The following is a 15,863-nucleotide window of genomic DNA, read 5'->3' as shown; positions in this document are numbered from 1 at the left end:
TTGTCATTAGAATTCTTTCACATTTAGAAAAAATATTTGTTGAATACTAAAATATTTCCTAAGGGGAAGAGAAAGACTCTATTCATTTATATAGTTTAGGGTATCAATGATTCTTATGAGTTTTCAATGAATATTAACAAAATATTTATAGTTATATTCATTAAAATCTAATACAAGCTCACTAAATGACATGTTCTCCATTCACTTACCATACATAGCTTTCTTTTCTTTTATTGTAGAGAACTGAACTTGAGGATTCATACTTTAATTTCTATGATCTAGAAATTTGATCAGCTGCCTCAGTGAAATTCTTTCCTTGTGCCCATATGCAACCATGGTTAAATATGTAGGAGAAAGTTCTCTTTTAATCTGAAAACATTGCTCTACCTGATAGAATCTGAGAGAAATTTTTCTGAAATGGTGAATAGCATCATAGCTCATGCTGTGTTTAGAGATAATTAGGTCTATTCTATAATCAAAGAAAATTAAAAGAAAAGCAACAAAATAATCATGACATTTTACCTTAAATTTAATATTTAATGTACTTTATATGATGGGTGTTTAATAGTTGCCAGTATGCATTTGATCCTCCTGGCTTTCTTCAGGTATTTGTTACTTCACCTTCAACTTTTTGAATTATGTAGGGGAAATATTATTAATTGAATAATCTCAACTTAGGGCACTGGAATTTGACTTATATTTTATAGTGCAGTTTAGTTCTAGAATATTTAGCTTTTAAACAAATTCATTTTAAATGTACTGGAACAAATATAAGAGGTAATAATTGCCAAGAAATTCACCAAGACTTTTACAGATGTGCTTGCACCATATTGTCACAAATCTTCATGGAGATGGATTTTAAAAATTATTTTCAATTTTCAAAAGACAACCATATTTAGTGTTCTGTGGAAACTATGAATAACATTTTAACTGATAAAACATATAGATAGTCAAAGAAATGGTTTGAACTTTTGTCCCAAAGCCAAAATTCCAAGATTTGTCCAAAATTATTTTTATTTGAAAGCTTGTTCACATCTGTGTGACTGAGTTACAGGTCTCAATAGTGAAGTATGTGTCTAGAGATGGGCAATGCATGGGTCAGGTGTGCCCTTCCTTTTTCACTCTCATTAGTCTTAATGCTTTTCACATCAGTGCCTTATTGAGGAATTTGAATGTCTACTTCAGCAGTTACCTACAGTGAAGATTATTATTCATATGGACTTGTTTCCGGTGTGCAGCAATCTATAACTTATAACCTCAACAGAGCAATATTAAATATATGAAATTTCCCTGAGTAGGGAAAGTGAAAGAATAAAGAAGAGATATTAATCATTATGCTAGGACAAGAAGAAACTAGGGCAAACCTGGCTTAAGCCAGACATGTGGTCATCTTATCCTTGGAATAATTCTACATTAGGGAAGTGTGTCTCTAAGAATTTGGTATACCCTGGAGAATCAGTGGAAAAATTCCTTGGCTAAATCCACACTTAAGAAACTGAAACGTGCCTAAAATATTTTGGAAGTCAGGTATATATTGGGAATCATGAATATTGCCAAACTCCACCAATAGGCTTAGGAGAAATGTAAGGTAGCCTAGTCATTGACAAAGTTCACAGAGGACCAAGGCACTGAGCAGACGATGCTTTAAATTTCCAAGGAGATAGTCACAGCTAGTTTGTAGGTGCTTATGACTGGGTCAATAAACAGAACAGACTTTCCTTTGAGGTGTAACTTTTATCAACAGTGGTATCCTATGAATGCTGTAGCCAATGCTGAGAAAAGGAAAACACATTCAGGGGCAATAGATTTCCAGTTAAGTAGATTGCAAAAGGGGTGGTTTTCCTGATTTCTTTCTTATCTGAATCAATGTTGAAGCAAGAAAAGCTGATTTCTTTCTCATCTGAATCAATGTTGAAGCAAGAAATGCTATCAATGAGTATTGTTCTTTTTCTTGCTACTTTGCTAAATTCATTTATCAGTTCTAGGAGCCTTGTGGTGATATTTTAGGTCTTCCAGATATAGTTTCATGTCATCAGCAAACAGTGATAGTTTGTCTTCTTTTCCTATGTGTGTCACTTTTATTTCACTCACTTGCCTGATTGCTCTGGCTTGAGTTTTGAGAACTATATTGAATAGAAGCAGGGAGAGTATACATCCTTAACTTTTACTGACTTTAGAGGGAAAGCTTTCAGTTTTTCTCCATTCAGATGATATTGACTTTGGGTTTCCCATATACTGCCTCTATAATTTTAAGGTAAGTTCCCTCTATCCTTAGTATCTCCAGTGTTTTTAATATGAGTGTTTTCTCCCAAACACTGTTTCTGCTTCTATTAAGATGATCATTAAATACATTTATTGATTTGCATAGGTTGAACCAACCTTTCATCCCTGGGAGGAAACACAGTTGGACATGATGTATTATCTTCTTAATGTGTTTTTGGACATCATTTGCTAATGTTGTTTGAATTAAGGATTTTTCAATCTAAGTTCATCATGGATATTTGTAGTTTGCTTTCTACATATGTCTTTTTTATAAAATCAGAGTTATTCTGTTTTTGTAGGATGTATTTGGGAGTGTTCCTTCCATTTCAATTACATGAAATAACTTGAAGAAGACTGGGACTCCTCTTGAAAGTGGTAGCAGAACTAAGTTGAAAATACATCTTTTCCTGGACTTTTTTTGTTGGTAGACTTTTAATTGCTTTTTAAATTTTATTACTTGAGTTGGTTGGCTTACGTTTTCTATATCTTCCTGGTTCAATTTGAGCAGGTCACATGTGACTAGAAATTTTCAAAAGTCTTGTTGATTTTGGAGTTTATTGGGATATAAATTTTCAAAATAGTTTCTAATAATTCTCTGAATTTCAGAAATGTCCGTGGTGATATCTCCTTCTTCATCTATGATTTTTTTGATTTGGGTCTTCTCTTTTTTGGGGGGGTGGTGGTGTGCCAAGGGGTTTATCAATCTAATTTATTGTTTAAAACAACTAACTCTTTGTTCAATTGATCCTGTGTATTTTTTTATCCTTGATTTATCAATTATGGACCTCATCTTTAATATTTCCTGTGTTCTTTTGATTTTGGAGTTAGTTTGTTCTTTTCCTAAGGCCTTGAGTTAGAGCATAATCTTATTTATTTGAGATGTATTGTTTTTGATGTAAATGTTCAATGTAATAAATTTTCCTCTTACTATTTCTTTCATTCTGTCCGAGGGATTTTGACATTTTATATCTTTATTTCATTGGTTTCTAAGTATTTTTTATATCTTCTCTCATATCTTTATTGATCCATTCTTAATTTAAAACAGTATTGTTTAATTTCCATGTGTGTTTGGTTTCCATTATTTTTCTGGCTGTTGATTTCTGTTTAATTTTATTATGGGATGGTAGGATGCCTGGGATTATATGAATTCTTATTTTTAAAATTTTTTGTATTTGCTCAGATTACATTGTGACCTAGAATATGGTTTATTTTGAAGTCACCCCATATTATTTATTAAGGGTATATCTGAGATTTAATGCCAAGGATTTTTTTTTTTTTAGGATAATTGGGTGCATTGACATTTGGGGCATATGTATTTATTGTCATTGCATCTCCTTGCTGGATTGTTCCCTTGACCAGGATATAATGGTCTTTGTCTCTTTTGATTAATTTGTGCTTCAAATCAATTTTGTCAAACATGAGAGTAGCTACTTCCACTGTTAACAGATTCCATTTGCATGGAATATTTTTTCAATCTTTTTACCATTTTCCTGAGAATGCCTTTGCTTATGAGATGAGTCCTTTTCAAATAGGATATAGTTGAATCTTGGTTTTTGATTCATTCTGCTAATCTATGTATTTCAGTAGTGGATTTGAGATCATTCATATTCAGTGTTATTATGAATATGTATTGTGGTTTACTGCCATTTTGATTTTTTAGTATGTTTAATTCTGTCTTCCCATTTAGATTATTAGTCATGTATTGTTTGTCATTTATTTGGGAGTTTTGGAATTTGTTTTTGGGTTCCTCTGTTCAGTTTATCTTTCAGATTTCTTTATAGTGCTGAATTGGTTATCATAAATACTTTTAGTTTATTCTTGTCATAGAAAGTTCTTCTTTCCCCACTGAATATGGTAGAGAGCTTTGCTGCATATAAGAATCTTTGTTGGAAATTGTTTTAAGAACTTATAAAATATCATTCCAGGCCTTTCTTGCTTGTAGGGTCTGAGTTGAGGAATCAGAAGTGAGATTTGTTGATTTGCCTGTAAATGTGACCTGTTGTTTCTTTTTTGCATCTTTTAATATTCTTTTCTTATCTCTATGCTAGTCATTTTGATTATAAAGTTTCTTGGAGAACTTTTCTTATTAACAGGTTTATTTGGGGATCCTGTATGTGGATATCCAGGAGGAAAAACTGGTTGTGGTAGATCTCAGTTTCCAGGCTCCTGGGATACACTGTGTAGCACAATTTTGGGTAATGGCAAATTGTGTTTCTGTGGCTGGTGTATTGCAGAGTTATAAACTGGAGATTTCAGTAATTGGGATTTAGTCTGGATGGAATTTTGAAACTATTTGGTGGGTGTTTGAGACAGGTTTCACCTTCACTGTTTTAACTATGAAATACCTGGTATCTGCCCTGGTGTGCAAATCCTCACATGTAGTTGCCAGCAACAAAGGGAGATTTCTCCCTTGGGATCCAGATCATGAATAGTCCAGGCAAAATTTTCTGTTTTTATTTCAGTTTCTCTGATTCAGGCAACTTCTTGGAATTTTCTGCTGCTAGGGATCCCCATCTCCTATCTCCTGGTGTTGGGAGCATGCTGGGTATTGGGGTACTTTTGCAGAAAGGAAGTGTGGCCACATGAGCATATACTTTCCCTGGTCATAAAAATTCAGCAGATGACCACCCTCTCAGGTAGCACTGAGCACACACTTTCCAGGCTGCAGAAACTCAGTTGGCAATCACTTTTCCTGGCGCCACTGGAGATGCTTTCCCAGGCCATGAGGTGCACTGGAAGTCTCTTCTCTGGCAGGACAAGCTCTTTCTTTCCCTGGTGGTGGGGAGTGCTGCTATAGTCACTTTTTCCACAAGCCATTTTCTGTGCTCCAAAAGCTTCCCCTCTTGTGGAAGTTATTTCTGGATTTGCTTTTGCTTGCTTTCAGCTGCATTGAGGCAGCACATCATGACTAGAGGCATGGTACAGCAACACCTCTCACCCCAGGACCAGGAAGCAAAAGAGAGAGAGACCAAGAGGAGAGGGCTGGGACCACACTGTGCTCTTCACACCATCCTGCCACCAGTGACCCCAAGACTGCCCACTAGACCCCATATCCTGAAGGTCCCACCACCTCCCAAAAGGGCCACACCTGGGAATTAGCCTTTAACACTGGGCCTTTGAAGGACACTCCAGATCCAAACTACAGCACCACAGGAGGGACTCCACTGGACCCACCTGGGTCACTTTCCATCTGCCTGGCTGGAGGGAATGTGAACTATGAAGTGCCATGTCCAGCCAGCATGAGGACACCTTTGCTGGGTGGGGTCCTCTGTCTGGCTGCTCATCACCCCATAGAATGTCGGGAAGGACCATCATCTGAAAGACAGAGCGATGTCAGCAAGAAAAGAATGAACTGATGTCCTTCACAAGGGCAAAGAGGAGTGGCACACACACGTGCCTAAGAAGGAATACCCTTGGTCCGAGTGACTTCCAGATGGCATGGCAGCACAGAGCCTAATTAAAGCTTTGCAGGACTGACTAGAAAGAAATGGTGGCAGGCTAAGGGCTCTTGGGTAGTGATGGCAAGCCAACTTCAGATGAGCAACTTCGCGGTGGCGGTGCCATTCCCCCAGCACTGATGGTGATGGGCAGACCCATCAGGCAGCATCAGCCACATGTGTGACTGGTGCTACAGATTTGTTTTGTGGAGGCTCTTTTTGATTTAATTAGTAAATATTTTAGCTCTGTGATTATATACCAGGTTTTATGTTTTATATATTTTGCTGACACATAGCATTAAATTTAGGTGAATTCAGGCCCTGCTACTCTTCCTGTATAAGGGATGCATATGTCGGTCAATTCCGAGTTGCTGGCATCTCTCTTTCATTTGAGAGTCACTGTTTTCTTCTCCAGGCACTAGCATTCCTTCCCTCCTGGATCACGTGATTTAGTGGTAGTCCTCTAGAGCAAGAGCCCCTGGAGTGGGAGTGGACTCTTTGGGAGGCCTGCAAGGACCCTCTGATACCCTCTTGTTAGTATTCATGCCCAGTGCTGGCCACAAAGGCCACACTGACCTACTCTAGTCATGGGATATTTGATAGCTGCAAGTGCCAGGGTGGAAAATAAGGTGAAGCTCCTGGTTTAGGGTGCTACCTCCCTCAGGCACAGACCCAAATGTGCTGGTTGGTATGGGGTCTAGTTGCTAAAAACTGGAGAGGAGAAATTTGGTTGGTTCTGTAGCTCAACCAATTGCCTAACTGGGTCTCAACTTTGTCTCCCTATGCTTTGACTCCCTGATACTGACCATGACAGATGGGGAGTAGGCCACCAAGGCACTCATTCCATGAGGGTCTTGACTCCCCACTGCCAGTTGCTCAGGATCTACTCTGATTCATCAGTCTTGAGGTCCAAGGCCTTCCTGGAAGACAACAGGAACCTGGGATGGATAGATAAAAGCTAATATGCTCACTGGACACCACAACTGGACTTAGGAAAAGATGAGTTGCCACCAGTAGCTCCACCAGAAAGTACACAGCAGTTTGGAAATGGTGTTTACTAGATTTTGTGCAAGCACATGTTTAGAAAACAATAACAGTGTGATCCTTCTGAATCTCAAAAAGTGTAAGTTGATATTTTGGATTTTAAATTTTTTTCTCCCTCTTTAATTCACCAAATTAACATTTAAGACCACCCCCTGACTTGGTGCCATGTCCTCAGCCTATGGCCTTGCCCCTGCAGGACCGCTGATCATCAACCACTACCACTTTCCTCACCCTACTTTCTCAGACTGTGACCCTCTCCCAGCCTTCAGGGGGCTGGCTTTCACATCATCTGTGGAGCAAGAGGGTCCAGAGCGTTGCTATGTGTAGTGTGGGCTCCTGAGCACTAGGCCCCTGGCATCAGGGGGACTTACATCCTGGACTCCTAAGCAGCACCTGCCAAACAATCTCCTGTCTTTGGGGAATTGTCTGTCCTAGGCTGCATGATGAAATACTTACTTGCAGTTTTACTTACAGGGAGAAAGAAAACATTCTATAAGGAAGCTAAAAAGTCCTGTCTGCTTTGGATCTCTGGTCTTTCCAGACAGGAAACCTATTGTTGCACCTGAAGCTTCTGGCAAGGGGACCAACTCTGCCCTCTAAGGACTATAATCTATAGCCCTTGGAAAGTAATATTCCAGGGGAAGAGGACTGGGAAGCAGGGAGGGGAGCAGCAGACATTCTTGCAACTGTAATCTATTATTCTTTTCCCTAGTGTGTGGAAAAACAGGATGGGATTATATTTGGCTTTTTAAAAGATCATGATCCTGAAAATGTTATTAATGGTAGTATTCACATGAAATTATGGATCCTGACCTCATTTCAATTAGAGAAATGCCAAACTACATAGTTGCACAAAACTTGTTGCCCAGATCAGAAACCCAGTTTCTGAGTATCAGAAGATGGTGCAAAAGAACCAGGAACTTAGGGGAACAATTCAGTTACAAGCTCTGAAGTTCCCTCTGGGTGTCTGCAACTTTCTACTTTTGCAAAGATGTTCACTTTTCATATTTAAATTTCCCAGACTGGCTGTTCAGTATGCTAAATATTGTTTTGATTCAAGTCCCAGGGAGTGCCAATTCAATTTTTTTTGCATTGACTATCATTTAAATATGAAAACCTAATAGCACTGTTTAGTGGGAAGTCTCAGATAATTCAGTTCTTGGATACATGGTAAATTTCTATAAGGTACTTACGGGTTTCAAAGAAGCAGCCACATAGAACAGGCCACACGTCATTTCTTTTATTCAATCAAGCACCCAGCATTGCATTCATTAGTCGAATTAATAAAATTAAGAAAGACAAAAATTCCAAATTACCTCTAACTCTTCCAGTTTAGTACAAATTCATTAATTTAGTGATTTGTAGGTAATGAGTTTTTAGGAGTCAGTCAGATATCATCTGGAATCAAATATCATTAGAAGTCTAAATTAGAATCAAAGACACAGTCAACATTTTCCTAAGGACAGCTTTTCCCTTGGTGGCATCATTATGCCCTTGGTTAACAGTGATCTTAGACTGAGTGAACAGATATCTCTGGAAGGGGGCCCAACAATCTTTCAGCATGCCCTGAGGAAGTATGAGTCAGCTGCTCACAGTTGACTGGTTGGTGCACAGTCAGTCTTTTATGCTGGATGTTCAGTCTTTTATGGCTGACCTGACAGTTGTGAAAGAAAATGAAATGATCTTCTTTGAAAAAGATTCACACACACACACACACACACACACACACACAAGTATAGAACAACACAGGCCCCCATCCCCTCACAGATTCAGGAATCATTAAGCCCTGGCCAAGTCTGCCTTCCCTGTTTTCCCTTCTATCCTGAGACATTATAAAGCCAGCTCCTGGTTCAGCCACTTCCTTCCCCTACTTCACTTTGCATCTCGTAGGTGCAAGCATGTTTTCTTAAAGAACCTTCAGGACGCTGACATGTTCAACCTTTAACAATACCTTCATATCATCTAATACCAGTCTCTAGTCAAACTGTGCCACTGTTGCAAGCAGGTCATTTGTTCAGATGGCTTAAGAGCTTGAACAGGGTGCACACATCACATTTGGGGGTTTTGTCTCTTGTTAAGGTTTAATTTGGAGCAGCCCTCCTCTCTTTGAGCCCTTGCCATGCCCTTGACCACCTGTTTAAGTAGGGTCACTCTTCTTACAAAACATACCACCTCCTGTGTTGGCCTCTTTGCTTCCTTGTGTTATTGTTCCTTTGTGCCACAAAATACATTTTTGAATTGGATATTGTCAGTTTCCTATATGTTAACATTTTCCTTGGGCATGGGCAAGTAAGCCAAAGGATGTTCCTCTAGTGGGATGGACACAACCTGTGTTTTCAAAAACAGAACTGAATTCTATTGCAGTGTTACTATTCAATGCCATGTGAATTTGTATTTAACCTCTTCAGGTTGGTTTCTTTGCTTCATTATGATTGCATCAGAGACACCCATGGGGTGCCATGAAAAGTTGTGGTCAGACTCTCCTGAAGGTCCAGTCTGCTTGATAAGCGTATCAAGGCTTTTGGTTTATTTCCCACATTGGAAGTTATGAAACAACAACAACAACAACAAAAAAAAACAGCTATCTTTTGGAGGATAAATAATATTAGTAGTAATTTAAAATAAATCCAACTTAGAACTAATTCCGTTAAGAGGAAGAACTATTACTTTCAGTCTTGACAGTCTAAGGCACCGGTCTTCCCTGGAGCAGAGCAAAGGCTGGGGCAACATGGCAGGCAGGCTCAGCCCCATAGGGAAACCTCTAGAAAACTTCGCAGGGGCTCTCTGCAACCTTTGGAGTCCCTGGGGCAGGTTGTCACTGCTGCTGCTGCTCCACTGGCATCTCTGGATATGGCACACATTGATAGTGGTGCATTGTAGCTAACAACCACCACTTCATTACTTCCACTTCCCCTTGAAGGTGTGAAAGGAGCTATGACTATGTGAATGTATACACCTTTTTGATATTTGCTGGCAGGATTGCAATACCATTCTGCTTGCTAGAGAGGTGTTAAACAGTAACCTAGTCATTGACAATATGCCAGGAAGTGGGTGGTCATGCTCAAACAACAGAACAGGGCTCCCTTGGTTAACAGTGATCTTAGAATGAGTGAACAGACATCTCTGGAAGGGGGCCCAACAATCTTTCAGCATGCCCTGAGGAAGTATGAGACAATCTGAGAGGATGCTCCCAGAGTTTGTGAACCTGGGCTGATTCCACCATGCTACGCTGCTTGCCAATGAGTCTTTGTTTCCATGGCTCCTCCTTTCAATCATGCATACCATTTGGCTTATCAATGAACCCATGCCTTCCAATCCCTTGAGGTGCTGCACAATTTCACTCTCCCCTTCCTTTCTGGCAGATTTATCAGTAGGGTGTAGGCCACTCTTTCCCTCCAGTCAGTAGCGGAGCTCTTGTTTACTCTCCACCCCCACCTCAACTCCTGCCTTCCTGCCCACTTGGCAGTCTTTTCTTGCCCTTCTTTAGTGAATGAATTTCCAGTAACAATTTCTATAGGCTCATTTAAACTATAATGCTGAGCCTTGGTTCTGTTAGAATTCAAAAGCTATTTCTTACACATATTGAAAGTAGCAATCATGCTCTGATGGTAACTCTGGCAGAGTTACGGGATGTTAAATTAGTTTAATGACAGCACATGGAAAAACTATTACTTCCTCCTTGCCAGAAACTGAGAGACAGTACGGAGGAAAAGACTGGGAATAAAAAGATCTGTGTTTAAACACCAGACATCTTAACTGAGGACAAAGTCATCTCATCTTTACCAACAACAGAATGTAAAGCGATGTTATTATGGTTCTGGTTTTCACCGTGTTTAGTTGTGTGAGGGTGCAACCCAGGTAGAAAAGGGGACAAGTGGCTTAGATTCCAGAAACCTCCAATCAAGTCTTGGGGTAAGGGATGTCTTTCTGGGCAGGCTTTTATCTGGAGTCCTGAATGAAGACCAGAGGTATCTGCTTCTCCTGACAGAAATCTTCACTCCAAAAATATGATGTGGTCTGGAGCCTTGAAATGCAAGCCTTTGGGAATCCATGGAGCACAAGGGAGCTGCTGTAGCCTGTTTCTCCAGGAATTTTCACAGGTGAGGTTCCAGGTTGTCACAGCAAGCCAGCATCTGACAGGTTTTAAAATATAGTTGAGGGCTCTGACTTTGCTGTTTCATGTTTTTGAAATTAAAACTGCAGATTGTTTCCATCTTTAAAAAAGTTCCTCTAAGAATTTTCTTAATTTAGCTATTTATTACATCCTCACCTTCTTGTTATATACTTTTACATGGGGAATGGAAGCACTAGTGTCAAGAGAACAGGCAGTCCTCAACTCACCATGAAGTCACCTCCTGAGGTACTCATTGTAGGCTGAAAATGTCACCCCTAACCTGCAGCAGTAGCTTACCAATCCTGATGCAGAAGTGCTCAGAACAGCGGGCCGCAGTAGGGCAAAATCCCCTAAGGCAAAGCCCAGTTTATAATCAAGCACGGAATATCTTATGTAATTGATTAAATACTTTATAAAACAATGGTTGTATGGGCAAACATCCCCACTATTGTAAAATCAAAACAAAACAAGACAAATTCCAAGTTGGGGACTGTCTGTATTCCTAAATAAGGAGATTGAACTCCATCTCCTCCTAAGTAGTTCCACACAGGTTCTTTCCTCAGCTCCTGGCAGCAAGCCCTTCCAGTCCCGACTGCCTCATGGCGGTGGGTTTGCACCCCTGGAGAGTAAGAGATGCTGGCCAAACAGACCTCGCAGGATCCTGGAGGGTGAGGGATGCTGGCCAAACAGACCTCGCAGGATCCTGGAGTTCTGGTTCTGGCTGAACACACCTCGCAGGTCGCTGGTCGGACTTCAGGTTGGGCATGAAGTCTGACCCGGGTGGCTGTCCCACACCGGCCCGGGATGCCAACTGCAGCAGCGCGGGCAGCGCGGGCGGTAAGGCCTGGGTCGGAAGAGGCTCCCCGACGGCGGCTGTCCGCACGTGGCCACGTGCAGTCGATCCTGCGGGGTCACGGAGAGCCCTGCTCACTTCAGCTTCCGATCAGACCCTGGGTTACATGGGACCTGCCGTTATAAGCCTGCTCTGCCCTGGGCCAAGGCGTCCACCCAGCGACCAAACCCCACGCCCTTGGCCTTCCGCCCCGGGTCCTGGCAGCAGGCAGACCGAGTCTCGCGAGATTTCCGGTCGCCTCCTCGCCTCTCGCGAGAGGGCGCACCCGCCACTTCAGGCGGCGGCGCTGCCTGGCAACCGGGATGGTGGTTGAGCGGTTCTCGCTGGAGCTGTTGGTGGACTAGGTGCGCCTGGAAGCCGCGCCGCCAACCGGCCCCGCCGTTGCCTTCAGGCTGCTGGACTTCCCGCCACTTCTGGTTTGCGCGCCCGCCAGGGCCACCGTGCTGCCCGGGGGCGCCCAGGGCTTCGGGCGCTCCAAGTCCTGCGTGTTCCGCCTGCGCCCTGCCCTGCCGCCCTGCGCCGTCCGCGGCTGCGCGCTGCGCTGCTGCAGCTGCCAGCCGCGTCTGGGCCGCCCGCGCCGCGCCTGCTGGGCGCCTGCGACGTCCCGCTGCCCGCTGCCCGCCGCCCGCGGGCCGGCAGCCGGGGCATCTTCGCCCTGCTGGACCCGGCGGACCGGCGCATTGGGGACCTGGCGCTGTTCTGCAGCCTGACGGAGCTGGACGGCCGCGCCCATGACCCCACCGACTCGACCCCCGCCGCCCTCGACCCCGCCGCGGCGCCTGAAGGAGCCCCCAGCCCTGCCCGCAAAGGCTCCGCGGAGAACAGCAAACCTGGCCCTGCGGAGGCTGCGGACAGCAGTGTCAGCACCATCAGCACCTCCAGCGAGGAAGACGCCGAGCTGGACCTGGAAACCAACACCCTTTGCCCTCCTCCTCTGTATTACACTCACTTGACCCAAGAAAGGACGCTTCCTGCAGGCGTCAAAATCACCATTGAGCCCCAAAGGGACGGACCTGAGTTGCTGGGTGATGCCTTGCCGGAAAATGTACTTGTAAATCCTCCAACACATCTGAGCCCTCCAAAAGGTACAGATTCCGCAACACGGGAGACACCTGCGGTACTTTTTGAGTTCACCAGGGAGTCAGGATGTAGGAGCCCTTAATGAATCTACATGTCGCCCTCAAACTGAGCAAAATACAGTCTATACAATAAGGCAGCTTCCTTTGCTGAATGCTTTGTTGAGCTGTCCTTGTTATACAACCAACCCATGGCGAGCCCAACACATGTGCATCCCCACTTAGCCTGGTTGTATAGAACCGAGGATAAGAAGGTACCAGAATCTTGTGCCAAATCCACCTGTCAGTCTGGATCTAAGAAGAATAAGTTTTCATTGGGGGACCATGAAAAGTCAGTGAGCCTTCAGTGTAGAAAGAACCAAGTTGAAAATCTTAAGAAAGGTAAATATTTTGAGAACAGTGGCAACTGTCAAAAAAGGGTGACTAGGGGTCGTCTACTTTATGGCCTAACAAATACACTCAGATTCTGTTTAAAGCAGACAAATCCTAACATATTAGTAGTACATGAAAAGAGAATAGTACAGAAAAATGCAAGCACAAACGTTGGGTACCAGTACAAAATTCAAAATTCCATCCTCTAAAGTATTAAGCTTTGCAGAACAAAGTCAGAGGCCGCATCAGCTGCCTAGAGATAAGTATTTAGATTCAGATGCATCTTCTGCTGAAAATAGTGATGCCTCAAGGCAAATTAGTGAAATCTTTGATGAGCCCAGCACAAATAAAGAAAAAAGACAATTGATTGTGGTGAAAACAGAACCAGCAGTGATTCATTGGGAAGAATTATGAGTACTGCAGACTCCATTATTCCAAGAAGATTGACTCCTACAAATATTTTGTAAGGAAAACTGGCAACCAGAGTCCAAAGTCCATGTGTTTTCCAACAGGATGCTGTTGCTGACAGAATTGTAAATAAAGAAATAGATGATTGGCAAGTCAGAACCACAGATTATGATGTTTCTGCTGAAATGAGTGAATATAGTTGCCATGAAAGCATCTCAGAACTGAAGTCCTCAGGTGATTTCACCAGCCCTTACTATTCAGAAGACTTCTATAGACTGAGGAGACCAGCAAGAGTTTGCAAACTCATGATAGCAGTCCAGGGGCAGAAATTTCACATAACTGTAGGTCTAGTGGAGCAAGACCACCCTCAAGGAAAAGTAGCAGTGAAAAGCATTCTGTTCTTAACCCACCCTTTTCGGCTGGATCACCAGTACTCTCACAAAAGAGAAGGCATCTTTCAAAGACTCAGGATAAAATCATGGAGAAGGCATCTAGTAACTCTGCCAGTAATTTATCTTCATCCCACAGGACTGAGGAAAAAGAAGGCCAGATAGACCAAAATAGAAGGCATAACTCTAAGGGTAAAAAAAGAGGTCAAGACTTCTCTATGAAACTTAAAGCAGAAACTGGTTGCAAATGGTTAGAAAAAAAAATCCCATCACTGTGAACATCTCAAGTGAGTTCTTATCTACCCTCTAATTTGTCAGAACTGGAACTCAATGTTCTGGATGGCAGTACATCATTTCACTTTGAAGAAGAGGATGACATTGGTTCACTAAGAATTTCAAAGCAATACAAAGATATCTGTGAGTTAGTAATAAACAGACTACCGGGATATTCGGTGTAAAAATGTGTTTTTAAAAAAATTATGTGTACTGTTAAAAATTTTAATTACATTATTTTAGTGCATACATTATGTGAATAGTTCTTATAAGAAAAGTAAATGTCATTCCTTTATGCTTAACTAGTATTCTACCTTAAAGCTGATAATATTGATCATGAGATCACCTCATAACTTAGTAAGATTTCTTTATGAGTTATTTAAAAATAAAAGTGTATCTAAACTTTTAAAATATGGAACATTCTAAAGCTGACTTCATTGAAAAAAAGGTTAATTAATAAGCATAGCTGCAAATTTTAAAGGGATTAAGTTATTTAACAAATATATAAGACATTTTGTGAGATGCAGAAAGATAAAAAAAATTAAGATATAATTCCTGCTCTTAAAAGAGCTTACAGCATGTGTGTGTGTGTGTGTGTGTGTGTACAATGTATGTGAATTTATATATATATATATATATATATATATATATATATATATATATATACACAAACACACACACACACACACACACACAATATCAGAGAGGTACACATCCTAGGATCCACAATAGAGGGAGTCCCTTTTAATAGTGTTCTATATCTTTATTTAACCACAATCTGCATGATTGTTTGATTAATGTTTGTCTTCCACTAGTCTGAAGTGTTGTGATGAGAAGGACCCTGTCTATTTTTAGCACCCAGCACAGTCCTTGGCATGTCATTGGGATGCAATGAAAACATTTGTTGAACAAAATTAATGATTGCTAGCATTTAAAATACCTTATGAAAAGTTATAGAAAAATAAATTATAGTAGTAATAACAAGCAGAAACGCTGAAAAGAAACCTGTGAAAAACCCTTATTAAGACATGTTTGACTAATATTTGTGTTTTGCTGCTGCATGTGAACAATCTTTAGGTGTTCTCTGAAGCATCTGGAGAGGGGAGTTTTAAAAAAAAAATTGTCTTCCTGTGTGGTTTCTTGAATAGGAGTTCAGTGTATTGCTTCTCAGTTGAGGTTCAGTGGTTATTTTTAATGTGTGAAAACTTGTTTTCAAGTCTAGTGATACTTTACAATTTCTTCCATTGATTTTATACTTTGTCTTTATTCTGTGTTCAGATATTTGCACATATTTTCTTCTGAGCTCTAATTTTTTGACTTTGAATATGTGAAGGTCCTAATTTTCCTTTTTTTTGTAAGTAATTAATTATGTGGTATTATCTCCTGAATGATCATAATAGTACGTAAGATTTAGAGAGATGGTAAGAAGAGAAGAGGGTGTTCTGTGTGGGGGACCAGCATGCATAAAGAATCAATGGACACCAGCATGCGATTCATGGGAGATGGAGAATTTTACCTTGATTTGAATAATAGGTTCTGCTACACAGTGATGTTGAGTAATCCCTTTTACTTTGCTCACTAAGGTTCCCAGCACCAGAGTAAATTCCCAAAGGTAGGAATTGGACGTTTTATTAT

At 41.3% G+C, this 15,863-nt stretch overlaps 1 pseudogene; it reads left to right on the top strand.

Annotated features, from left to right (window-relative positions):
- Positions 1-11,621: 11,621 nt before the first annotated feature.
- LOC124974896 (microtubule-associated protein 10-like) lies at positions 11,622-14,413 on the top strand (annotated as a pseudogene).
- Positions 14,414-15,863: the final 1,450 nt, after the last annotated feature.

The sequence above is a fragment of the Sciurus carolinensis genome, unplaced genomic scaffold (genome assembly GCF_902686445.1).
Source record: "Sciurus carolinensis unplaced genomic scaffold, mSciCar1.2, whole genome shotgun sequence".
NCBI classification, from domain to species: domain Eukaryota; kingdom Metazoa; phylum Chordata; class Mammalia; order Rodentia; family Sciuridae; genus Sciurus; species Sciurus carolinensis.
This window is presented reverse-complemented; position numbering and strand designations above follow the sequence as displayed.